Source organism: Haliaeetus leucocephalus, unplaced genomic scaffold, assembly GCF_000737465.1.
Source record: "Haliaeetus leucocephalus isolate CR32 unplaced genomic scaffold, Haliaeetus_leucocephalus-4.0 Scaffold450, whole genome shotgun sequence".
Lineage (NCBI taxonomy): Eukaryota > Metazoa > Chordata > Aves > Accipitriformes > Accipitridae > Haliaeetus > Haliaeetus leucocephalus.
The window spans coordinates 1,128,033-1,154,865 of record NW_010972886.1 but is presented as its reverse complement, the minus strand read 5'-3'; positions in this window follow the sequence as shown (position 1 = coordinate 1,154,865).

Below are 26,833 nucleotides of genomic sequence, written 5' to 3'. Positions count from 1 at the left end.
CAGAATTACTTGGGAATCTATTAACTGAGTTGCTATGAGGAAGAAGAACTAAGAATGAAATGGAAAGCCTATATTAACCTATATAATTTTTTCTCAAAAATTTTCTCTACATTTGTACAAGAGGATTTTTTCACCAAAGAAAAGTAGCATGATCCAGTCATGGCCTGCAAGATCAATACAGCCCACTGCTTTTTATTTAAGAGGCAAATAAGAACAATTTCTGGATCAGCAGATGCTGCAGAAACAGCAAAGAATTGCCTTCTGCCCACCAGAGCTCCCTGTGGGAGATTCAGAAACTGGTGCGTTTGGCAGCTGCTGCTGTGTGAGAAGGGAGAGAGCACTGTTGGATGGGGAGAGGTAGAGTGGTCCCAAAACCCAGGTGTAGCCTCCTTGATTGTCTTGTTTGGGTCACCCATTCTTTGAAGGCATGACACCAATTTCTGACAGTGTAAGGGAAATACGGTCATTGTTGAAATAGCTCAATGCACAGTGAAAACCGATTAACTTATGCATTTGGGAAACTGGGAGACAAGGAAATGTCTTCCCACCCCTCAGTGGAAAGTTAACCCGAAACACTAGCTGGGTTTATTGGCACAAGAAAGATGTTTACAATAATATAAAATCTGAGGTCTAGCAAATCAAAGACTTGGTTTCAATTTTAAAGCAGCTAGCCCGGCCCAAATTAACTGTAACATCAAACGTACTCAACTACATCAAGGCTAAAACTATCTGTGTTTTGTTTGTGGCATATGTTTCATCAAGATATCATGGGATAAAATGCATACCTTTTTGGTTGTGATAACATTGCCCTAGTATGGTACAGTGGTGTCATTTTCTTTCAAGAGGTAGTTATTTCTTAAGAACAGTGGTCTGTACTGCAGTATATTGTGCAAAACTCCTCAGCTGTTAAGAGGGAAGAGTCAAATGGTAGTTATTAAATTAAATGGTTCTCCTGGTCAATTTTTGTCAGATAAATAGACAGAAATAATTTTTATTTGCAATTACAGAATCACAAGGCCACAGTATCATTCTGGCTGGAAGGGACCTTGAGCAATCTCTATTCCAATATCCTCCTCAAAGCAGGGTCAGCTGCTCAGGTAGCTCAGGCCTTTATCCCGTGGGGTTTTGAACATCCCTGAGGGTGGGGACTGCACAACCTGTTCTGCTTGACTGCCCTCATGATGAAAAAGTGGTTCCTGATATCCTGTCAAGCCCCCTTTTTCAACTTCCGTATGTTGTCTCTCATCCTCCCACCAAGCCCCACTGTGAAGAGCTCAACACTGTCTTTTGGCTGATCCTCCCTGCCCTGCCCCATTCCCCACCAACATGCTGGGGGGCTGCTCTTAGGTCCTTCTGAATCTGTCTCTGCCCCAGGCTAAACCAGCCCTGGTCCCTCAGCCTCTCCTCACCAGCTGAGTGCTCCAGCCCCAACCATCTTCGTGGACCTTACTTCAGCTTACCAATGTCTCTCCTGTACTGGGGCACCCAAAACTGGACCAGTCTTTTGGATGCAGTTTAACAGGTGTTAAGTAGAGGGGGATGTAGCAGAAAACAAAATCTTGCCAGGCTGTGTTTCCAAGCACTGTCCCATGGCCATCCCTACTTTTGACTGACAAACATGCAGCCTAGCTAATCAAGCTAACAAAGGTTTGGCTTTCTTTCTAAAACTGATACCTTCAGTATTGACTCATCCATAAAACATCTACTTTCTTCTTTGTTCTGGACAATCAGGATTCATGCACTTTTCCGTTGCTACAGTTACAGATTCCCAAAACAAGGTAAAAATAATAAATGAAAAATTAAGCTTTGCAATAATGACATAAGTGAGAGGGAAACAAAGCATCATTGTCACTATTCAGAAAGAACTGGCCATGATGAAGGTGTAGGGTGTTTCCCTGAGAATACAGATACTGAAGTTTCATTCTTTCTTTCCGCAAGACACACCCAATCCTTGGAAGCACTTCTACAAATATTGTTTTAATAAATGCCTTGTTCCTGAACAACCATGTCGTTAAATAATATAACATCTTCAGTTAGAAAGAAAAAGGTAACATGAAGTAAAACCTGATCACTGTTTAGTTTATAGAATTTTATGACATTCAGATAATGAGAAGTTAGGTAAGCACTTAATTTAGACACTGATATTTTTGTGAACTTGCCTTCTGCACTTATAGACAGAGGCACTTACACACACAGTTATTACAGCTTTCTGGAAAAATTACAGAAACCCCTTGCACAATTCACAAAATTGCTGTGAATCTTTGTAGATTGTAAATATCCCTGCCTGGTGAAGGGGAGGGGAAATATGATTGGCTCAGAGGCAAAAAAAGGGACATTAAATTTGATTCTAAAATTTTTCTGCATCCACTGAGGATGTTAAATGAGGAAGTATTTTCAGTGACAAAGAGAGTAAGAAGTTCTCTGTATGTGGATAGGTAACAATTTTTGGTGGGGAGTTTTTCAATGGAAGGCAAAAGTTCCTGTCATCCAAAACCTCTTTTCAGTGCTGCTCTTCACGGGTCTTAACATTTTTCTTTCACACGTGGTCTTACAGCTACTGGGGACATTTTTGCAACTTGAAAAGTTGATTAAAAAATTTAATTTGCGACTGAGGAATCTATATTGTTTTGGTGCTTGTATTCCACTTTTACACTTAAAAATTCCTTTGAATTACCATTTGTTACAATCTAAATACTCTTCTATGGAGATTCAGCTTTTGAGTTTATGTTCAGACATGCTTATATAAATGATTAACTATAATTAAAAACAATAGAGTATATCATACTCGGACACCTTGACAGATTAAAGGGTTAATTTGGTCAGCTTTAAAATATATATGTGTGTTTGTGTTTTTCAGGTGGTTTTATCACACCACAACTAAATAAGAATTTAGTTTATTTCTTATTAAACATAGGAAATGTGACAAATGAAACATCAATGAACAATGACATCAAATGGTGCCAAATGAAAAATGACAGTGTCCTGTTCATTACTTTGCAGAAGCTTCCTTCAAACACTGATTTCCCAAAAGATTCTGTAGCTAACAACTCTTTGGACACTCCTTGTTTATTTTCTGTGTTGTACTGATGATTGGAAAGAACTATTTCCAGAAGGTATCAAACATCAGAATGCAACTTTTTCATTGGCCTTAGTCTTCTAAGGCCATTCTTATTCTTCACACATGGCAACACAACTTACTAGGGATGTTGTCAAAGATTAAGGTGAGATCTTGATAATGAAGTTGATTATTGGCCTGCCAGTCTGCAGCATGTATGTGTGCAGGAAGAGTATGAGAGTGACATTAACTAAAGGCTTCTATTTATAGCTACAGATAAAGATCATATAGAGATAAAGGATTTAGTTTGGAGAAGAACTCAGTCCTTAGATTAGTCAAACCTATGATCCCAGTGTCTGCAATCTACTTATGCTCTCTGTATAAAGATGGTGGTGAGCCTGTAAGAGTGCATCATGCAAAGGGTAAAATAGATGTCATGACTGCTTGTGTACAAGCAAATTAAAAATGCTGGAGAACCCCAGGACTGCCTGAACTGTCCAAGCAAGAGAACAGCCCAAGGTAGTTTTGGCCTGTGTGAACTAGCACTCACCCAAACAACTCCTGGGCACATCTGGGAGTCAGCATGGGCCAGGGACCATTCCCAACAGGCACTCATAACTTGGGGGCATGCTGCCTGGGGCTGCAAGAAAATTTAATTGTATGGGCATGGGCTGTTCCCTGCCAGCTGGTCTCAGTGGATGAGACAGTGGTCCCGGGAACGTTTAATTGACTAGAGCACATTTTGCCTCTGTTGGTCTGCCTATGCAGTATGTTGCAGGTGGGCATGCCCTGCTCCAAGCTGGCAGAGTGCGGGCCAGCACACAAATCCTGCCTTTTGCAAATGCTTTTTAATGTGGGCTCAGCCCTGCTGTGTTACAGCCATGGCTCTGGGCTGTTTCCTAGAATGGTCGAATGTGTCCAGGTCTGATCTTGGCATGCCACATGTAATGCTTATTATCAGATCATTTCCCAGGCAGCAGGATGACATGCATACTACTTAGGTATGTTTGATTATTAACAAAATTCAAATCAGAGTTATTCTTTGCTCATGCCATGTCTGATGGCTTTTCCTAAACTCTGACCCTTTAGGAGCTATTAGTTTCTCTGCAGAGACATATGCTTTGAATTTGTGCTAGTGTGTGTTTAAGTGATTTGCTGTAGACTAATTAGATAATTTAATTGACACAATTAGCAGTAATATTTGTGGAAACAGCACATAATGCCTCACTTCTTGTGTCCTTGTTTTTGTCATGCCAATTATCCTCTGCTTTTCTAATCAAATGATTTTGTGGGAGACTCACAATGAGATACAGAGTGTGACATGAGACTTTTTCTTCATCATTAAAAAGAAAAACTCAACTCCTTGCTTTTCAAGAAGGTATTTTGAGTCTATTCACCCTTTCTTATGCAAATCATATATTACACCATCCTGGCACATAGAACCCCTTGTGAGGTTTTTTGGTTTAAAATAAAAAGCCTTGTGTTCATCAGAAAGAGAGATGCTGATAGTACTGAATAGAGGGAACAATAGTGCAGCAGGTACTGTGGAAGCTTCCCCACAGAGCTCTGCCGATGGAGTTGAAGTTTGACCTGCAGTACCCTCTGTTATTTCACTGTCACTGGATGCCAATTAAGTTCATCACTAAAACTGCAGCAACCTGTTCACCACAGTTTGATATCTCTGCTGAGCAAACAATCTCATTCCCATGCAGAAGTTCATGAATGAGTGGACCGATATTCACCTGTTCAGCACACAATAAAATTGATTTTGAAATCAAGTAACTGTATCTTATATCAGAAAAGTCCATTTGTTCTACAAATGGAAACTAATACATCTGCTTAAACTGATGTGACAGTCAGAACATGCCATCCCAAAATGTTTGTGCACTGAACAGTTTTTCTACGATAGAAATAGACGTCTGTGCATATTGAGTCAGGAGCAGCTCAGCTTTGGCATGTAAGCTGGTGCCTGCTCCCTGTTGTATATAGTTTTCAGAGTGCTCATCTGCCATAAGCCTACACATCCAGCAATGACACTGGAAGTGGTGGACATATGCACTGCTGGTCATAGGCTGACTCGGGCTTTCATGGATTTGGAGAATATCATGAGAGGGAAGGTGTTGCATGTCTACGCGTGGTATGCCTGGCATGCACAGGTGTACACCAGATCATGAGGCAAGGGTATGACATATTGCTGAGGCAAAGTTACAGCATGAGGCGCTAACATGGTCCCATCACGGACTCTGTGGCTAGCACTATCTAAAAGATTAAGCACCTCTGTTTTCAGTTGATTCTTACACGGAAGCAGAGCATTAAATAGATAACACACAAATTCTTCCCTTACCACAGTGATTTTATTCTTATGGGAAAATAGTTGAGATGATGAACCTAAATGCATCTTATTTTGTGCCACTGATTTTGTAACCTCAAACATAGCAATAACTCTTAATGTGCATCACATAACACAACTGTAAAATAGAAATTCTAAGCTCTATAAAATTCTTCAAGTGGAAGAAGTAAAATGTATTGGTTTTGTTTAAAAATAAAACCAAAATTCTTTTCTGTCCATGTGTTTTCTTTTCAACATCTGGACCTCAATTAGAAAGAGAAAATAATGTGTTTGTAAGTCTGCAGAGTTTTCTTTATATTTTTTTTCTGTGCTGCTGCAGTACTTTTCAGTTGTAGCAGTTATTTTATGAACTCATGAGCTAAGCAGTTCCAAATTGGAACAGTACCAACCACTCCTACTATTCAACAAAATGTTTTCAAGAGCAGTTAAAAATACCATGAAAAAAAAAAAATCCAACCCTCATTCTACATTAGATTCAAGCTTAGTAGTAACAAAAATAATCCTTTTGGGATCTAACTTGTCCAATAGTAAGTTTAGCACTCTAAATCCACAGTCAGGTCTTGTTTACACTAAGGATTTCTTTCTTAGAATGATGATTCTCTTGTTCTGGTATTGTCATCAGTGAGAGACCACATGTAAGCAAGAGTACACTAGCCACATCTATTTTCACCACCATCTTTCACCTTATCCTTCTTGAGGTAGTGGTAAAACCAGAGCTGTTGGAAGGAATCTAGTCCTCAACATAGCTCATTTTCAAGCAAGTATAGGGGTTGACTAAACTAGCCAAACTAGACAACTAGCTTTTTATGACTTCCAGATCAAATGGAAGGACAGCAACTTGTAGATTAAGTCAGTGGTTGTATCAGCTATTGCTGGAGATGGAACAGTGTAGTGACACTCATGAAATCGATCTCTCCAATGTCTGACAAAATCTTTAGGTAACAAAATCTTTTGCTGTGATGCTACTAGATGTTTGATGGTGAGCCACACAAAAATGAAACCAATTTGGTAACCTCTTAGAGAAAGTCTGTATGTCTGCACCGTGTCTTTAGTTTTATTTTCTCCAATATAGGCAGTTACAGTTTATACACGTGTAGTAAGAAATACATGAGAAATAAAGGTGATAGGACTGAGGGAGGATGCTGTTTTAGCACTCAGCTCTTTCATAGCTGTCTCCACCTGAGGGTCTGAATGATGTGTCTAATATTAACACATTTACTCTTTCAGGTTCACAGCATCTTTGTGCTTATTCCCACCATAGAACACCCACCCCCATCTAGGGGAGAATATTGTTATGGATATCAAGACTACATGGGGGTTTTCCCCCTTTTCCCTTCTTCTCTGAAACTTATTCAAACCTCTGAAATTCACAGCAGAATCTATATGCTAATGTAGCTGGTGTCCTACTTAAATTCATTAACTGTAATAAACAAAAAAGTTATAGCCCTAGGTCCAATGTAGGACTTCAGTGTCTATAAAAAGAGACACAGCAGTGTCTTTTAGGCACTGCCATCCCATTTGGTATACAAAAGGATTTATGCAGTATACCATGTAATGTGATCTCTCCTAAAATTACCACATATTGTTGAAAAACGCTAAGCAAGGGAAATCTCAGCTCCCATACTTCACTTGAACAAGGAAAACCGGAGTCCATGAAATGTTTGCTTTCATGTACCCTTGCAAAGAGTAGAGTTCACTGCATTGCTTTTAGAAACCAAGTGATGTATAGAACCTGTGCCCAGCATTTACAGAACAGCTTAATTTTTATTCACCTGGAAATTGAGACCTGCTCAGGCTCAGGTAACAAAAGGTGGAAAGAGGGCTGAGGTTTTCCTCACTCAAATGCCCTAAGCTATAGGCTGATCCTTGTAAATGCTGTGTAGACATGGCATTAAAAGCATAATTCTGTATAAAAGTAGGTATCACACTCACTTCAGGGTGGGATTTAGGGCCTCTCCTTTCTAAGTGAATCTGAAACAGTTAAGCCAGGAATGACCAACCTACTCAGCTGCATGTAAAAAAAAAAAAAATCTTCATTTGGTCAACAGCCATACCATACCTTAGAGAGCCAAGGGGAAGCCACTCCAGGAGTGGCTGTAAACAGGAGATGACAAGGGCTCTTCAGGGGAGACACTGTCCCACTGTAGAACAGACCTCGTTCCAGCAGGTCCCACTGGCCAGAACTGAGATTTCCCAGAAATCCTCATACACACTTAATCTGATGACGCTAAAATTGTCATCCCACTATGGTTACATCACTAGGATATTATATTAACAGTGGACGGAGGCACTACCCTTTACTGTGCTTAAAAACTAAAGTAAATAGAAGTGCATTAAGATCTGGTCCTGTCAGTGTAAGTTGTCCATACTTAAATAAATTGAACAAATTGGGACTTCCTGGGGATTTAATACAGCACTCTACCTATCATAAATTCCCAGTGGGTTTTAGGCAGGAACTACTTACCTAAGCCCCCAAGCCAAAACAGCACTGGTAAGCATCTGGAGAACTGAAGAGGAGTGATCTGAGCTTTCAGAGTTCTTGATCTTAGCATACCTTTGCAATATCATATTTAAGGAACACTGGTTTAGATCTAGTCAGAATTTCAGATTCTGCCTAAATTATGTTTTAGCACCTACATTGTTGTTTATTTTCTTTATATTTTTAAGTCTGTTCCTTTCAGCCAGGTCATCTTCTGGTTTAAGTCTGTTTTTCTCCCTGCATGTTTAGGGGTGCAAAGCCTAGAGAGGTGAAGAGGATTATTCCTGTCTACCATCTTCCTATTCCCGAAAACTCCTTCTCTGTTGTGTCTTTTGGGAAGTTAAATGCTGCACTGAGGGCAAAATCTGTTCTTATTGAAATCAAAGGGAGGTTTGCATTGACTTCACTGGAAATAGTATCAAGTCCTTAACATGATTTAACCCAGAAAGAACAGCTTTGTGAATCTGATTAAGCACATTCTGTAATAATTGTTCTGACAACTTGTACCTTCCTTTCCACAAGCTGACACTGAGCTCTGGGGTAATGTGGCTCCCAGTTAGATGGAGATTAAGTGATGCAGGAGATGTTATCTCATCTTTGACCTTCAGTACCACCTCCATAGTGAGATACATTACTCTGATCTCTGGAAGGGGAAATCAGTCATGTTTTGCTGACTAAAACTGCCTTTTTCATAGCAAAATTACAAAAATACCTCAAGGAAAAAGTGCATGTTATTGCTTTGCACCAGAGCTGGCAAAACTGCACATTTTGCCTGTTTGGATTTGAGATTTAACACACATCTCTGCACAGCCCTCCCCCTCCTCAGTGTTCTTCTGAACAGAATATCAATGTCACCAGAGAGGAGTCATCTTTCCTTTTTTTCTCTCCTCCTTTTCTGCTGTTACTCCTCAGTGAGTTTAAATTTCATTTACTTTGGCAAGAGGGCATTTTTTTGCCTTTAAAAGTTTTAATCCACCTTGCAACACTACCTAAAAAGAAGCGAAATTAAGCTGCGGTGTGTACTAGGAGAGAAAAACCTACTTTATTTATCACCCAGTCCTACTTTACCATACACTGACCTAATTAGAGCCCACGGCACAAGGGGTAGGAGGAGCGGCAGAAGGAGTGCTTCTGCCACCTAGTGACTCTTCTCCTCCTGCAGGCACGGGCAGCATCCCTTTGTGAGTTTTGCATTTTCGTGTCCCTGGCGCTTGAGAGCAAATGACCTTCGCCAGCCTGCCTGCATGGATGCCGGGCTTAGCTGCATACTGCTCTCCTCTCCTCTTTCACCGATTCCAGGCGGCCGTCATGGGTGAGTTCTGTACTAGAGCTGGCGGCCTGCAGTAAGGCAGGCGGGATTTTAAAAAAAAATCACTTGAAATGACGGAAAGTGCGGCAAAAAACCCCAGAGTGTTCGAACAGTGCTAATACATGTCTGAAACCAGAAAATATTTTGTATGCACAGACGTAGGCTGGGGTTTTCAAAGGAAGCGCAGAGAGCTGGGTGCCTCTGTGGCTGTCACAAATCAGATGCACAAATGATTTGGGTCTCCAGCACTTCTACAAGATTTTGATTCTCCCTCTCCTGCAATTATAATTTAGGCAATCTTGTTCCTGCGAAATGACAGGTGATCATGCACCAGTTAGCCTACATACCATTTTCGGTGTGAGCTTCATGGACTGAAGATGAAAAACAGATATATTTTCCTGTTGCCATAGACATAAAAAAAATTACAGAGCAGACCCAAATCTGACTGTTTGGAAATTAAGGTCTTTTTCCAGTCTTTCCTTTCCAAAGCATTTCAATAGTTTTTTCACAACTGCTCTGAAGGTCATTTTTCTTAATTGGGATGTTGCTGCTAAATTAAATGTACATCGCTGGCACCACTTGCTGTGCATAAGTGAGAGCATGTAGGCTCTTAAGGATTCCTGTAAGCAAATCTGAACATTCTTCCCCAACATGTACACACTGAGGGAAACCCTAGCTATTATTTTAAACTCTGTGTGTAAAAAAACCTTTCAGGTGTTCTAGTGAAGGGGTCCAGTACAACCAACATTTATACTTTACTTATATTTTCATGTAAATGTATTATAGTGACTGAAAATTGAATTACTCTGACAATTGCCTCCAAAATTTCCAGTCATGTTTTTTCGATACCCAGGGTGGTATGTCCAGGGGCCTGTTAAAAATTGTGAAATTTATTCTGCAAATTTGCCTTCTCATTGTAAGGAATCTTTCACAAAGATTTCATAGTGAGTCACTGATGTTAAACAGGAGGTTAATAACATTCACTCTGCTCCCTGCTGTCATGAATGCTCAGGTTGTCCAGAAAGGTGTTTGGTTTGAATGTGACATAGATTCTTTCCAGACCTGTTGCCTTCCCACAGTGGCCAGGATGCTGAGGCAAGGAGGGAAAGAAAGCTCTTGCCGCAGAGCCAAAGGGCTCGCGTGTCCCCACAGGCTTAGACACACCTTTTGCTTGTCTTCTTAGCGTCCATCTCCTCCTTGGGATCTGCTTTGTAGAAACACTGAGCACTCCTGTTTGCAACTAAAGCTGTGTTTTGCGTTAATAGACTCCTATGTCATACCTACAGGTTCGAAACATCTCAGATTAGCCTCTCCACATTAGCGTACACTTTTCATCTTTATCTCCCTGTGTCTCAGTTCTCTGTGCATAAAAAAAGAGGCAATCCTCTCACAGGGGTGTTGTGAAGATAAAGGAATTGTTTATGAAGCACACATATATATCAGTGGTAAACACTGTAGAAAAACTCATGAGGAACAGATCAAAATACTGTGCAGTAGATGACTTACAGAAGTACACACTGAGCAGTGAATAGAAAGAGGCTGAAAAATGTTGGCTAAGAGAGCATTATGCATTCTGTACGTTGACTGGAACAGGGATCCTATAAAAAGATATAAAGTAAATAATACATCTGTATATTATACAATGTTCATACCAAAAACCACCTACCCAGAGTGATTAACACTGGACAATTGGTCTCACTTTTGTCTCACATAGTTACAGGTCTTACTAAAATTCTAGGAAGTTAAACATGTTTCTGGTTGTCTCCTATGTTGCTCCGCATGCCATAACCACTGCTGTGATCTTGCAGGTCCAGTAGAATTGGACCCTTCTTGCTCTTTCCACAGGAGTCAATGGATAGAGAGTATTTAACACTGCAGTCTAGCAATGTTCCTTTGATATATTTTTGGATGGAATAATATGCATAATTCTGACACTGTTTGTTTTCCAGGAATCTTGATTCTTTTTAGATCATAAAGGACATGCAATTAATATCTGGTTTGGGTTATCTGTCAAGACAGGATTAGGCATTATCTGATCTGTCTATGATGTCAGACATATTATAAACATATCAGAAAATAAATAAAAATTCCCCTCTCACCCATAGAAGTTAGATCAAGAATGTTTTCACTTGTTGGGGTTTGAGTGTATAGTTATTAAGGAAAGGTAGAGTGATAAAAGCTGAAAGGGGTGATGTTTCCTGTTCAGTTATGAGGGCAATCGAGGAGAAGGTTACTCTAAAATGTTTTGAGAACCACCTATGGCTCTTAATCTGTTGCTGGGAAGGGTTTGTCCTTGGTTTCATCTACATGACTGTTTAGTTCAGATTGGAAGCATGCTTCCGAAGCTAAGCAGGATTGTTACGATCTTCTGTGTTTTGGATCTGTGTTTTGACTCTTATGGGTCTTGTGCAGTGGTCTTGGAGAGATTTCAGAGTGCATGAACTGAATTCCTTCCAGGTTTCAATCAGCTGGAAGGAGCACTCTAGGAGTGCACCTGGTGCACTTCAATCTCAAATGGAAACTCGGTAAATGGGACCAGACTGGAGCAATACCTAAATATAAACTTCTGAAATGGATCTAGGTTGGACATTATATCCTCAGCACAATTTTACTCTACTTGCTGTTGTAGACAGACCTTTCCAACTACCTGTCCATATTGTTCTTGCTGTTCTTGATATTATTACTTTAGGGGAAAAAATATGTAAATTTTCCAAGTATGTGGAGATCTTTTTAGAAAATCAGGAAACACTTCAATCCCAATTTGATACTCAACATAAAAAAAAAACAGGGAACAAAATGAAGTTAGTTTTTATGTCATGGGATAAAGCAAGTATTTGAGAGGGAAATTAAAACCTGTCTGTCATAAAAATTCAAATTTAACTGGAATTTAAGCTACAAAGATTCAAATATTAATGCCTGCATTCTTGCCATATCACAAGTGAGTACTCTGTTTTGCAAAGTATAGGTAACTTGGGGATTACCTAAAATTTTCTATGTTCTGTTGGGGTCACTACCTTGCACAAATATGTATTAAAAAGTTATTTGGGAAAACCAATTTTCCTTTTCCCAAATGTGTCATGGGTATAAACAATAAAAGACTTAAGTTCTTATAAATTAGACACAGTAGAGTCTTCCAGAACACCTGCTGATGGCCATCGGCACCTATATCTTGCCCAAAGCAGCACAATGACAGCATTCTCAGCAAAAGCAATTTTCTCTAGTTTGTCTGCAGGGAACTCACTCTTTAGGGAGTAAAAAGTCCCTAGACAGGAGAGAAAAAAAAAAAAAAAAGGCAGATAACTGTGCCAAGTCAAGTGTCTGAAAACAGAACAGCTGAGAAGGGGAACTTGTAGGTGAATTCATTGGAGAATGTTTCTTGTGTAAGAAGTCATCTGCTGACTGCTGGCTCAGATGTGAGGAGGGATGTTGCCTTCAGCAACCAGAGAGGAAACTGTATTTAAAGCAAAGGTCCTAATCTGGAAGGTAAGAGACATTACTCCTTTAAAACAAACAAAAAAAACAACAAAAACAAAAAAACAACAAAAACAAACAAACAAACAAACAAAACTCACAAAAAACCCAAAACACATGTATGCTCTACTACTTTTTATTAAAAGTTTGATCATATCTCAGAGAATGAGAACAATGAAAGAAAAAACAGTCAATAGATGTTTACTGGTTTTGCTCCCACTATTTTCTGTGCTATCCAAACTGAAGAGCTGTTGGTTTAGAAGTGTCTTGAAAAGTTTGCATCTTCTTTCTCTAGATAAGATGCACTTGCATAGTTCAGAGTCCCAACTAGTGGAGGAAAAAGGAGCATGCAGCCCTTCCCATAGAGTTTTAGGTTATGTCTAGAGTGCTAAAACTATCTACTCTGAACTCAATACCAGGGTGTCAGGACCTGGGAATGAACTGGAGAGCTAAACTTTTTAAGAATGTAGAGGTACCCTTAGGGGACTCGGTGTTGTTTTTATAGCTAGGGATCCGTTTCCAAAAAGTGATAGCAGACAGAGATCCTCTACCCTGGAAGCACATTCTGCAAGCTGGAGCCAGAGAATGTGTCTGGAGCCTTGTAAAACCTAGAGGGTCTTAGTGAAACCAGATGGGCTTGGCATATCAGTCTAAACAACAAAGTTGGGTTGAGTCCAGAAGGAGGAGCACATTGGGACACTGTTCCATGGAGTAGGAATAGGGCTTGCATTTCTTCCTGCAGACAGCTCTGCAGAAGCCTCTTGGGAAATTGTTCCGACACAGTGAGCAGTTAGGTAGACCTGATTTCCCTGCTTTAACTGGCAGATTTTATGCCTTTCCTACATATGGAGAAATCACTCCTGCCTTTAAAATCACTTATCGTTGAGGGTCGTAAAGTAAATTACTATTTGTATGATGAGAGCACCTCTTGTCTCCAACCAGATCAGGTCTAACATGACTGGCACTGTACAGAGTAATCACTATTTGCAGTGGAGCAGATTCCACCCAGTATCAGATATCTATAGGAAAAGCAATCTCAGTGGAAAGCATCCCTAGATACAGTTAGAAAGTCTTAATCAGGTCATCCTTAGAATCCTTCCACACAAATATTTTCTAAATAACATGATTTGAAAACTATGACGTGCTATGAAGATATTCAATATATTCATGGAGCAAACATAAACATTTCCACCTGAGTGCAGTTGCTATAAATTATGTTGCCAAGTGATAATGGATATTAGCTTGCTTGTGACTGTAAGAAAGTGATTGTGTTTACACGGAAAAGGGGAATACATTTCTCACGCCTTCACTTTCCTCTGCTGCACAGTCTTACAAACAGAGTTGTTGGTAGATGTGGCAGTGGTGCTCCTTTGCTGTAAAATTTATTTTAGTACATCTTGGTTCTAAAATGTTATGCAGAGCTGCATTATATTTTAATCTGCAGGTGGGTTAGATGAAGAATGATCCCCTCCAGGGAAACAGATTTTTTTTTTTTTTCTTCTGATTTTTAAGAAGGAAAATGGTTTGAGGCAAAGTTCCAGCAACAGAGGAAACTTGCTTAAACCAACATTAAGGTGCTGTAAGGAGCAATATGTCAGAACCACTAAGCCAGAGTGACACACAGATTCAATGTAAATCCCATGATCACTGAATGAATCCACTTACTGCTCACAGCATCTGCGACCTGCTGCTCCGCACCTCTCTCAGCTACCGAGTGACTCTGCTGTCATCGATTGTGTCCCTGCACATGCTGTGTCCTTTAGCTGCTCCCACACTGGATAGCAAGTGTATATGTAGCAAAGAAGCTGTGGAAAAGAATATTTGGGCAGAATATAGTTTCTGGTACAGAAACTATACTACTGATTTAGAAGAAAGGGAAAGAAGAAGTTGGGGGGGGGTATCAGAATTTTTCAATTTAGCTGACACACAGTCAAATTTAAAAAATTCTGTGGCATGTTGTACGTGTATTACACGCTACACAAAGGAATTTTAAAATTTTCCTAGGGTGCCAAAATACAGCTCCCTTAATTTTGAGTTTGGTCATTCTTGATCATTAGAGACTATTTTTGTTATATATATGAGTCTCCTCAAATGCCAAGTAGCATGTCACATCCAGTTTTCCTTTATCACATCTTGCTGGGGACCTTTGGATTTCCCCCTATTGGAAAGAAGCTATTTGATATCTCACCATCCCTTTTCCATTCATTGACTGAAGAGACAGCCTGATGAGATGATAATAATTAAACATCTCTATAACATTTCCAATTTCAGACAAATGTGGAAATGAAAAGGCTTATCCTCTTCTCCTCTACCAGCTCACAATATTTTATGGGTAATTTGGCTTATATTTTGATCTGAAAGGTCTTTCTAGCAAACGCATAAAATTCTGTGATCTAAAGATTGCAGAATACATACTTTTAAAATATTTTCAGATCTGTCTAAATAGTGCTGAATGTTGCATCTATTTTAATGTTTTAACATTTGGAATGACAATGACAGATAATGATTTACTTTAAAGAACGTCTGCAATTAAACTAAAGTCTACATTGGAAACATACAGCTGGGACAACTGAAACAAACATCTCACTTAGGCACTAGCTTTCTGGCATTCAAATCACACCACAATTACACTTTATAAAAATGTGCTGCTTTTTTTCTTTTTTTTTTTCCTTTTGCAGATGTAGGATGAAAAATATGAAGAGATCTGCACTATAGACCTATTCTAATACTTCTCACACACTTCCTATTTTGACAGGTTTCTTAACAGTGTCAAAAAAATGCTGAGACTCCAGTGAACAACTGGAGAGATTTGTGTTTGTTCCCAGTGCTATGGGGACTATCTCAACTCATTTAGATACTTTTGTTCCAGTCTGTTCGAGGCTTCCAAAACGTCCTTGTAAATGTATCATTTCTGGGTTGGTATATATTGACCCATGACATACAGTAGGGATAATGGGCTCTCTAAACCACTCCTTGCCCAAGCATTATACATTTAATTCATCTTTCCAGTATTCCTGTGACTCACAATTTTGTTGTGTCCACATACAGCACACGTTTTGTTATACTTCGTTCTGCAGGCTGAGAAACATTGTATTGTGGTTCACCTTAGTCTCTGAACTATTCCAAGTGGTGTGTGTCCTCATGAACGGCAGTTTTCTCAATTTGTTGACCTGGTCAAGTAATTCCCACTGAGAACAAATTTCCAGCTGTTCTGCAGAGAAGATTGCCATGATCTTGTAGCAGCCTGAGAGGACAACAAAAACAGGACTAAGACCCCTTGGTCAGGATGAATTTTACTCAGTGAGTCATGGATAAAGTTAGTCAAGAGACATTACTTGAAATAATTTCCTATCACAGAAGTCTGTTTTGGAAAAATATTCTATACCAAAAATGGATTGTTTATTTTTTGTGTCATAGCATTGTAATCTTGCAAAATGATGAGGATTTGAGTCTAATTTTGTATTATTTCCTATATTTATATTTTATAGTAACATTTTCACCTTGCACTGTGACATACATCATTGCTGTTGAGATGATCCAAAACTAAACACTGAAGTGTTCTTACTTTTTAAGGTTTTTTTGAGTCATGAGGGAAAGCTGTTATTTAGTAGTGACAGAGACATTCCCTTTTCTTGTACCAAACTATTTCATTAGAAAATAAACAAGAGACAATAGTTATTTGAGAATGTTTTCTATTTCAAAGGAAATGCTCCTTTGTTTATTTAGAATTTTAAAAAGCTGGCTGTCTTAAACCTTGTCTAGTCTTCATATTAATAGTAGCTCAAGTTTCGTTTTGTTTCACTTTTCCTGTGCAACGATTGTGGGGAGTGTGGGGGATAAATATCTGCCAGCACACCTACAGTCTTTCTCTTTCTTAGATCTTCATCATTTCAATTGTCACTCGCCAATGAGATGAGAAGATAGCTATCCCCAGGAAGTCAGATATTTTTAAAAGATACAGGATATGGAGGAGAAGGTTTCAGACCAAGAAGGTCCCTCTTCTTGGGAGAGGTGGAACTCTACTAAAGCCTAGAGTCAAGCAAACAAATAAGTCTTTTGTCTTAGAAAGGACTTAGGAAACAAAGAACCCCTATGGGTTCAAATCCCAAACAGAGAAAATGAAAACATAGTACAAAATCAGCACAATAAATCAGCCAGCCAGGAGAATGAGAGTAGCTGAAACATACTAAGGGAAATCACATCAGGGCAGAAAGAAGTAATAAAAGGAGCATTCAGTTGCACAGAGACACAGACAGTTAAATTAACATGGACTTATTAAGACATAATAGGAAAAACATACTTTTAGACACCCAAAATGAAACAGTATTATATTCTTACAGGTAAATTTACAAGGAAAGCAAGAAATGAGCCAAGTGCAGAGCTTGATTCAAAGTTTTATTATCAATGTGTCCATGATAATAGAGTATTACATTTACCATTCTTACCAAAGCAACACAAGTTAAAATATGCACTGCGATAGTTTTTTGCTCAAAGAGAAAATTATGAAAAAGTGAAGAACTTTTTAAGAAGAAATTAAAAGATACAGTCAAGAGTGAAATGTCTACAGGCAGCATGGAGGGTGTTAAAGCACATATCTATTGTTGTCTCAGAAAAAAATGTATACAGTCTTAACAAAAAGACTTAAAGAAAGCTAAAATTAAAGAACTCTGCTTTAAAAGAAGAGTGGAGTGGAGTCTATTCAGTTTAGAATGTAATCTTCAGAAACCCTAAGGTGTGGCCATGTGGGAAAATGGAAAAGAAGCTCCAATGATGACTGTAGCAGCACAAGAAGGCTGATGCCACTAGCAGAGAAACATCTCAGGAGCAGGAAGCCTGAAAGAGAGTTAATAATGTTCAATAGGCGATCGAAGTAAAGAAGCACTTAGAAAGCATAGAGCTGCAGTAGAAAACTTAAAATATATTGGACTCATGTTCACCCATTTAGGAACTGTTTTTTTCTGGGATATGGTGCAGATGAGGCAGAAGAAGCATTTTGCAGTGAAGTAGCAGTGGCTGAAACCACTTTAAAAATCAACAAAATTAACATTATGGGACCAGATAGTATTTATGTTAGACATCTTAGGGAAATTGGGATGAAATGGTCCAACTATTGTAATACATAACCTGTGACTTAAAAGGCATAGATAAAGGAAACAAAGTCATTCAGCAGTCAGAAAAGTTCTCCCAACAAGGAATATAGCCTAGGACTCTTACTGAAGACAAGATGCCTGTGAAGGGATGTTACTGAAACTTGTATATGATCCTGAATGGTATGCAGAACATGAACATGGAATGATTCTTTTTTTCTCTCTCAAAAAAGAACAGAGAGGCACCAAATACAACTAGCAGGAAACATGGTTCAGCAAAAGCAAAATAATGTCCTGTTACCTGCAACACATATTGAGATCGTTGAGCTCCTTGCCACAGGATGTTGTGAATGCTGAAGTTTTACAGTGGTTCAAATGTGATTGGATAAATCATTCAATAAAACAAAGAAATTAACAAGAAAATATCCATGAAAGGCATTCAGAACAAAGATACTACTTCTAGCTTTGAAAATATCTGAATTGTGAATGTCCAGGCATTATATGAGAAGATAAATATTTCTTTTTCTCCCCTGCTGTCATAGTCTTAATATTATTATTATTATTGTTGTTTTATTATTATTATTATTAGAGAAGACAAGATACTGGACCAGCTGGAAATAGAATCAGTATATCCTTCTCTATATAACAGTAAAGAACATAGCACTACTAAAACCTCTAAATATTCAAATTCTCGCTTATCATGAGTTTTCAATATTAATCTTTATTGATGTACTTGTTTGGCTTCACAATTCCTTGACCCTACCTTAATTCCATGAACATTTAGAGATGCCTTTACTTCACCAGAAACGTTGGATGCTTATGTGGTATGGGAGCTGTGGTTTTAAGAAATAAAGATTTGATATCATTAGAAAATCTTGCAGTAAGAATGCAACCATAGTACCACTCGGGGTCTGAGATTGTGAAGAGTGAATGACTTCAGATATGAGGAAGGTACTCTGCCTGACCCATGACCATTTTTGGCTATGACTTTTGTTACATGCAAAGAAACAAAATTACAAGCGCCACACAGTAAGGAAGTCACCGCACTGCTCTCTTTCCACCTTTAATAAAGTATATTAATTAATGTGTACACTATATGAAACTAAATGCATTTCTCAGACTTATTACATATTAAAATAATACTTCATATTTATTATAACCCACTTACACTTAAGAAGATAATCTAAATACAACTAAGATTTATAGTATCTCTATACATTAAATTTAATACTTATATTTTTGTGAGACATTTAATAAAACTCAAGATGTTATTAATAAACTTGAACCTGAGCATAAGGAAATGGAAACAAAATACTTCTCTATCAGCATGTAAGATCTACAGCAGAGGCAGTTTCATACAAATTTGGTGTAATGCTGCATATTTCGTTTTGCTTCTTGAACAAAACAATATTTCAATATTTTTATGGTGATAAATATAATTACCCATTGAACATTTATTCATTCTTTTGCTATTGAGAGAAAGAGCATTCTGAATTGAAAGACACCTCCCACTGAGTTTGCACTTCCTATCTCTAAATCATGCATGGTGATATCAGTGCAATTTTCTCATTTGATCTAAACCGTTACAACGAGCCTCAGTATTTTTCAAGTATCTATAATTGCTGAAGGGAGACAGAACACTTTAAAACATAATTTGAAATAAGCAGTTTTAAGTAATGACTCTTATTTGTTACAAACCAATGAAAACTGGAAGACAAGTTAAGTTAAAACAGATAAATCTCCCATTTCTCCTTTCTGTGCAATAAGAAGGAAGGGAAAACCTGAATTTTGGTGGTGGTTTAAGATGGGGATATAGGTCTTTTCTAACTGCTTCACAAACAAAGATTCTTTTAAATTCTCTTGGTCTGATTTTGACTGCCTTAGAGTGTGCCTGTACCTTAGGGTCTCTTTCTCCCTCGTTCCTCTGAAACATCTGGTCAGTGTCAGGTTACCAGACTAGATGGATAAAAACCCTGATCTGAGACTACAATTTCTCTCTTCTAATCCCCAGAAGCCTACTTGATTGATTCTAGAGCTATGCTGCATAAAGATTAATATTCTATTTGTTGAGTATCAAACAGCAGTAACTGATATCCAGCAGGCATCACAGATGAATTGAGGAGCATCCTCAATCTTGAGTTGACAAGTTGTGCATGCAACACTTCCACGGGATGGTGAGAGGAAAACCGCAGAAGAGAAAGGAAGTAATATGACCAAAGAGAATCAAGGCCCTGTGTAACAGGCTGTCTTGTGGGATAGGCAGCCATTTGAAATGTCTTCTCATTTCCAAACCAGATTTGCAAAATGCAGTGTTGGGAAAACTGACTTACACAATTATCACATTCCTAGCCCTACTAAGCATTTTTAACCTAGTGCCCCTTCTTTATTGCTCTGGGCCCACAGGACTCCCTCAGCCGAAATAAAGATTTATAATCTGTTGCTTTCTCATTAGGGCTGTTTGAGCAGATGTACTTGAAAGAAGTTACTCACCCTTAATACTGTACATTGGACTGTGTCATTCTTTTGAGTGAAGTAATAATAATACAGTGTTAATAACACATTATTTTGTACTACAGCTGCATAAACTGAACTAACAAATATCAAGAATGAAAGCTAGCAGCAAGTTCTTATCTCTGAAAAATCTACAAAGTTTTGAATCAGTGGATTTCTTTCAGGTGGTAAACAGCTTGTCATGTCTCAGAGACTGAGCAGCAACTTTTATTCTAAAGGTAGTTCTGATTTCTTTACAGCACTTACAGATAAACTCCTCCTGGCACTAGAGACATTAATCCTTTATTAATTTTAATGATTCCCTACAATACTGTTTATTTTTAAAATTAAAATTAAAAGTTAGGCCGTAACCTAAAACAAAGTTTCAGCTGGAAAGCAGACTGCTCAAAAAAGGTACTTAGCCTCATTTATTTCTGTATCTGAAAAACTTCCTTTCATCTAAGGAAAAGGGATAAATGTTTCTAATCCTGTGGACTCAGAAAGATTTGAATGTAGTAGTCTGAATGTCTCTTTTTTATCCAGGTTAAGCATTTAGAATACTAATGTTAGGCAATTGCTTGGCATCCTTCAATTGGCTGCCCATGTTGTCCCTTGTGCCGCCAGTGGTCTCACCCTCTGTTCAAAGCCCTGAGACTACTACTGCTTTTGGTAGGCTGGCTTTAGTCTTCCTTACCCCACGCTATTTCTTCCTTGCTTAGCCATTAAATATCTGGTCATTTAGTAATGTTTGGATGAAACTGAGAAATGACTGCGACCTAGCTGGTTAAAATATATAACAAATAATTTATGGAGATAAAAGGATGCTTATGCTACAGGCGTGTTTCGGCAGTATTGTTAGCACTCTCAAAGAAAACTTTCTCATATTGTCATTTAAGTGTCTGCAATCTTTTCTTTGGGATACATAAGCATTTGATCTTTCCAACATAGCTACTATTAACTATATTTTCACACCAAGTCCTTCACCTTGACTTTTGCATCACACATCGGTGTGTCTCTCAAATCTTGCCACCTTGCTTGGGTTCTTGCTGCAAAAATCTACATATACTTATTTCTGCCCTGCTTCTTACAGACATTCCTGTTACCCTATTGTCTCAAACCCTTCCCTGTTCCTATGGCTCTGACTTGTGGGTTGCATGATTGAACTGCTGAATATCTATGTCATGGTTTAACCCCTGCCAGCAACTAAGCACCACACAGCTGCTCACTCACTCCCCCCCCCACCCAGTGGGATGTGGGAGAAAATTGGGAAAAGAAGTAAAACTCATGGGTTGAGATAAGAATGGTTTAATAGAACAGAAAAGAAGAAACTAATAATGATAATGATAACACTAATAAAATGACAACAGCAGTAATGAAAGGATTGGAATGTACAAATGATGCGCAGGGCAATTGCTCACCACCCGCCAACCGACCCCCAGCCAGTCCCCGAGCGGCGATTCCCCGCCCCCACTCCCCCCAGTTCCTATACTAGATGGGACGTCCCATGGTATGGAATACACCGTTGGCCACTTTGGGTCAGGTGCCCTGGCTGTGTCCTGTGCCAGCTTCTTGTGCCCCTCCAGCTTTCTCGCTGGCTGGGCATGAGAAGCTGAAAAATCCTTGACTTTAGACTAAACACTACTGAGCAACAACTGAAAACATCAGTGTTATCAACATTCTTCACATACTGAACTCAAAACATAGCACTGTACCAGCTACTAGGAAGACAGTTAACTCTGTCCCACCTGAAACCAGGACAATCTAATAGATAATGACCTTTTCAGTACAATGTATGTTGCAATATGACTTCAAGATCAGAGCAGGAGAAGAGTGGAAGAAGGAAAATGTGATGCTGATGTTTACAAAGGGATTCTAGAGTTACTGGGGAATGCAAGCTATTATTTAATTTTGTTAAAAGTAATACAACTGGTACTACAAACCATTCATAGTTAAGCATAATATATCGGGGAAGAGTCAAAGTGTTTCCTGTAAATGGAAGTCATCCCTCCAAAAAATGAGAATTCTTATCTCCAAAAAGCCCATTAGATTTCTTTGGAGGAATCAATGAGCCTGTGGACTATGGTGATCCTGTTGCTTTAGTACAGACGGCTTTCAAAAGATTTTGAAGTCTTTCACATTCTTTGATGAATTTACAAGGGATAAAAACAATCAGGCTATAGAAAAATCAGGAATCACAGTCAATTTCACAATTAAGGGAGGTCTTTAAAGTACCTGTGTGAGGACCTGAGCTATCCCACCTTATCATAAACAAGTTTGTAAAAAAACAAGGGAAGTGACAAAGCTTGAAGCCAATATATAATTATTTGCAATTGCTCAAGTTAAAGCTGACTGAAAAGTTCAGACAGATCTCAGTATTGACTGAGTGATGACAAATGAGATTTACAGCTTAAAAAAGAATTCCTTTATACTGTTCACTGTGGTGGTCTCTAGCCAAGCTATAGCCAGACTGAGAAGTCATCATGGGTATTTTTTTTATGTACAGCAACTTCAGTATCAGAAGCAATCAGAAAGACAAATAAAGCATTAGGAATTAATAAGAACTGGCCCAAAGTCCAATGCAAAATAATATTGTGGAAATATTGGTCACCCACTGAAATTATCCAGCAGAAGTTTTAAAACTTTTTTTTTTCATTGAAAGTATAGCTTAACCTGGAATTGATTGATAGTTTGTACTGTGGAGGCCAAAACTGTAAATTGGTTCAAAAAGTTAGTAGCCAGTTTTATGGAGTATGATTAGTAGACTGATCAACATCTATCAAACATAACGATGCACCCCTCTTAGTTCAGCAAGTCCTGCAAATGTGAATTGCTGGGGGCTTAAAGACTGTGCATATTCCTTACATCTTCTGCCTATAATTCGCTGCTGGCTGCTGCCAGAGATGTACAGCATATGGCCCGAGTGGCCATTTTTATTCCAGTTTTTTATAGGGCCATAGATTTTCTCTGGAGCTATCCCTCAAGTTGATCCACAAGCAGACACTGGTACAGCACCCAGCATCCCGCTCCCCAGGCAGACTGTTTTGAAGGAAGCACTTGGTGCTCTTCAATGCACACTAGCTTTCTGCCTGCTGGCAAGTGGACCCAAATATTCTTGAAGATGTTATGAATTCCTTTATCCTCTGCAGTTGCTGAATGTCTTTGGCTGAAACTCACTGGGTATGAAATACAGAGCAAGCACAGCACTTTCCAGGGCGTGCATTAGCAAGGGGTTCTATCTTACTAAATACATGCACATGCACACACACACACGCACACACTTTTCTTGATCTGAAACCACCTGATTCTGCCAGTCCTTGGCACACTGCAAGTCCTAGACTTTCAAGATCGAAGGCTGATGGAGCAGTCAAGTCATTGACCTGGAACCTGACGTAGACTGGAAAATACTGATGATTTAATCCTGAATTTCATTATGTTTGATACAGTCCAGGACAGAGAACTGTTGGGGTTTTGTGGGTCTATTTATTTAATGGAAAATAACGTTACTCTAAAGAATTAAACTGTCCAACTCAAAATGCAGTCTTCTTGTGCAGATAAGAGCATAGAAGCTTGCTTGGTTAAAGTGCAAGTCCTGTTACCTAGCAGATTTTAATTGTGTGAGTTTTCTCCTGTTTATTCATTCCTTCAAGGCAGTATTTTGCAGGACACATCCAACCTTATTCCAAGTCCTGTCTTTGGAGCAGCCTTCTTTGAGATGATGCTGGAAGTGCATGTGCATTTGCTCAGACCAGTCTCCCTTTGCAGAGCATACATGCGGTTTCCTTTTTTCTTCTGTGGCATTGTATTTGTAGATTTGACTTTTAATATTTCCCTTTCCAATCTGGACAGCTATCTATCTATCATAGGAACACTTCTACTGAACTAATTCATTTTGTCTGACTGAAAATTGCTTTTTAACACTTTCCTGAATGAGCCATCAATTAATATGCAGATCAGAATTGATCACAATTTCCTTGGAGTACAGCTCTTTTACTTGGTTAGTGATTAATTCACACTGGTGACCTCCCCAAGCTCTTGGGGATACAGGTTTTGATTTTATCTTATTAGAGAATAAACACTATACAAATAATAGATTCAGATATATGAAGTTTAGCAAGATTAATAGAGGACAGGCTGATCATCTGTGCTACGTGACTTGCATTTTGAAACCATCTCTTCTTTGCAAGTCATCTCTGTTTATTAACTTAGTTTATTGTTTAGAAAAGAAATACAATCCCTAGCATAGGAAATGCCCTTGAACTTTTCACATCCTACTAATAATATTTCAGATAGTAACAGTTATCAGTAAAATAATTGAAATACTAGATAGGAGAGAGATCTTTGTTTGGATTGTTTTTTTTTTCCTGGATGGTGAAATTGATGCTGTCTTTAAACCCAGGCCCCTTTACTTTTTAGCTCTCTTAGGATATCTGCTGCTGTTCCTTCTGCATTATATATTTCTGCTGTTTCTCTCCTGGGTCTCCCAGAGTCCCCAGTCTAACAGTTTAGTTTCCCTGGATATATGTGAGTGATGTTGCTGAGCGGGAGCTTTGATTTTCATGCTGTTCATCCAGTCCGTATCCTGGATCCTGAGGTACTGAACATTTCACTTTGAATTTCTCATATTGCACTCTGCTCTAAATACTCGAGCTGGTGCATCACTCACATATTTCACTGTGTGCCAGAATTTTCTTTTCATCTAAAGGATGTGCTACATTCCCAGATTTTCACCTAGCTGAACTGGCAAGAGTTTCACATAGCACATCTGATAGCAATTAACCAGTGTAGCAGCCTCTGAAATGACTGTGCAATAATTAAGACTTTGAGAAAACGGCAGGATTTCATGTAAACTTTAACCAACATGTGCATGAGTTTCAACAGATGAGAGATGAATCACATATTTTCATGGTAACCCCTCATCATTAAATCTCTCCCTCAGGCTCCACCTCTGGTGGTTTTTTCCCCCTCAGACAGGCACCTGCCAAGATCACTAATTCCATTCACCTGCTCACAGTAGCTGTTACCACTGTAGGAAAACTATTCCACTTCATTTTTAATCCTTCTATCCCTGAAATGACTCCACCTTTCCCTTCTGCAGCTGCCTTGAGCCTGTACTATGTTTTTCTGCTGCTTGCAAAAGCCATGCGGAAAATGAGCAGAAGGCAGCACTATCAAACCATGGTCACAAACTAAAAGTGAAAAAGTCTGGGTATTAACTGAAGGAGCAATCAGGAATGTTTTAATTGCATATACAACTTCCTGAAAATATTTTCTGATCAAAACTGTACTGTCTGTTGGAAAAGTTTCTTAACCATGGAGTAACATTTCTGGACTGATCTTGAGGAAGACCCACAGCTCTGTGGACAGCAAACCAGTGCTCATCCATGTGAGCGGGGCTCAAGTCCTGTTCTGCAGCTGGGACTCAAACCCACGTATTTTATATTTTGGATGACTCCCATTCTCCCAAGGTTGTTGAATACACAACTGTTGGGGTGTAGGGTGCCCACTTACCTAGTTTGCTTTATTCTTTATTTCAAAAAAATCCAGGAAGGTTTTTTTCTGACACAGAGCTAACCGTTAAGCCTACTCCTCTGTAGAAGAACTGCATGTGAAAATGTGCAACAAGACTTGCATCCTGTTAGGACAGTCTCCTACATCTTCTGGATGCAGATAGATACTAACTACATACTGAAACCCATGAAGTTTGCCAGAGTGAGTGGTGGGTTACAACTGAAAATAAAACATTAGTCTCAGAAGCATTTCTGTCTCATATTTCCAGTGGCATTTAGTTTCTGGCTGTAATATGGCCCCTCCTTATGCTTCTCAAAAAGCTTCTGTTTTTTACTCTCTGCAATCCTTTGCTATGGGTGGAGACCATTTTGGTGGGGTGAAACAGCATGCTAAGCGAAGGCTTGGGCTTGTGCAAACCCATTTGATGCAAGTTTGAAGTAAGTCGTTAACAGTTCCCATTGAGTGATTCACTCAATTAATATTATAATACAGTATTAGTGGCAAACCCCTGCTGATCTAGGCAGGAATGAGCAAATGCCTGTCTAGCCTGTCTCTGGCTGGGGCTTAGAGCAGCTGCTTTTGGAAACAATGCCAATGCAAAATGGTTCATTCCCTGATGCACTGTGCCAGCTAGCAGCATTCATCAGTTCAGGGACTTCTTCACTAAAGGTCGGCTATACGCTTCGTGTTTGTATTGCTAATGAACCCATTCACCATGACTGCCTGTTCCCCTTTATAAGCCATTTGTAATTTGCCTATTCCAACTCCAGCATGTGGCATGCCAGGACATAGCTGGTAATGTCCTGATCTAGCCAAAAGCACTGCTAGATATGAAGAGTACAATTCTAGCATGATGAAGCTCACCACTATTATCTCAAAAAGGAATGTCCTAAGGACAGTTTTCAACCTGTTCTTCCACATATCACCCTTAGGTTAAGCATGTTCTGACATGCTATATCCAGCATCTGCCCTTGGAGTTAAAATAGTGTTTTAAATAAAATGGTAAGACTAACCTAGACCTCTTCTTGCATAGCACAGAAGTCTAGCAATATAATTTCTTTCCAAAGCATACTTTCCATCCTGT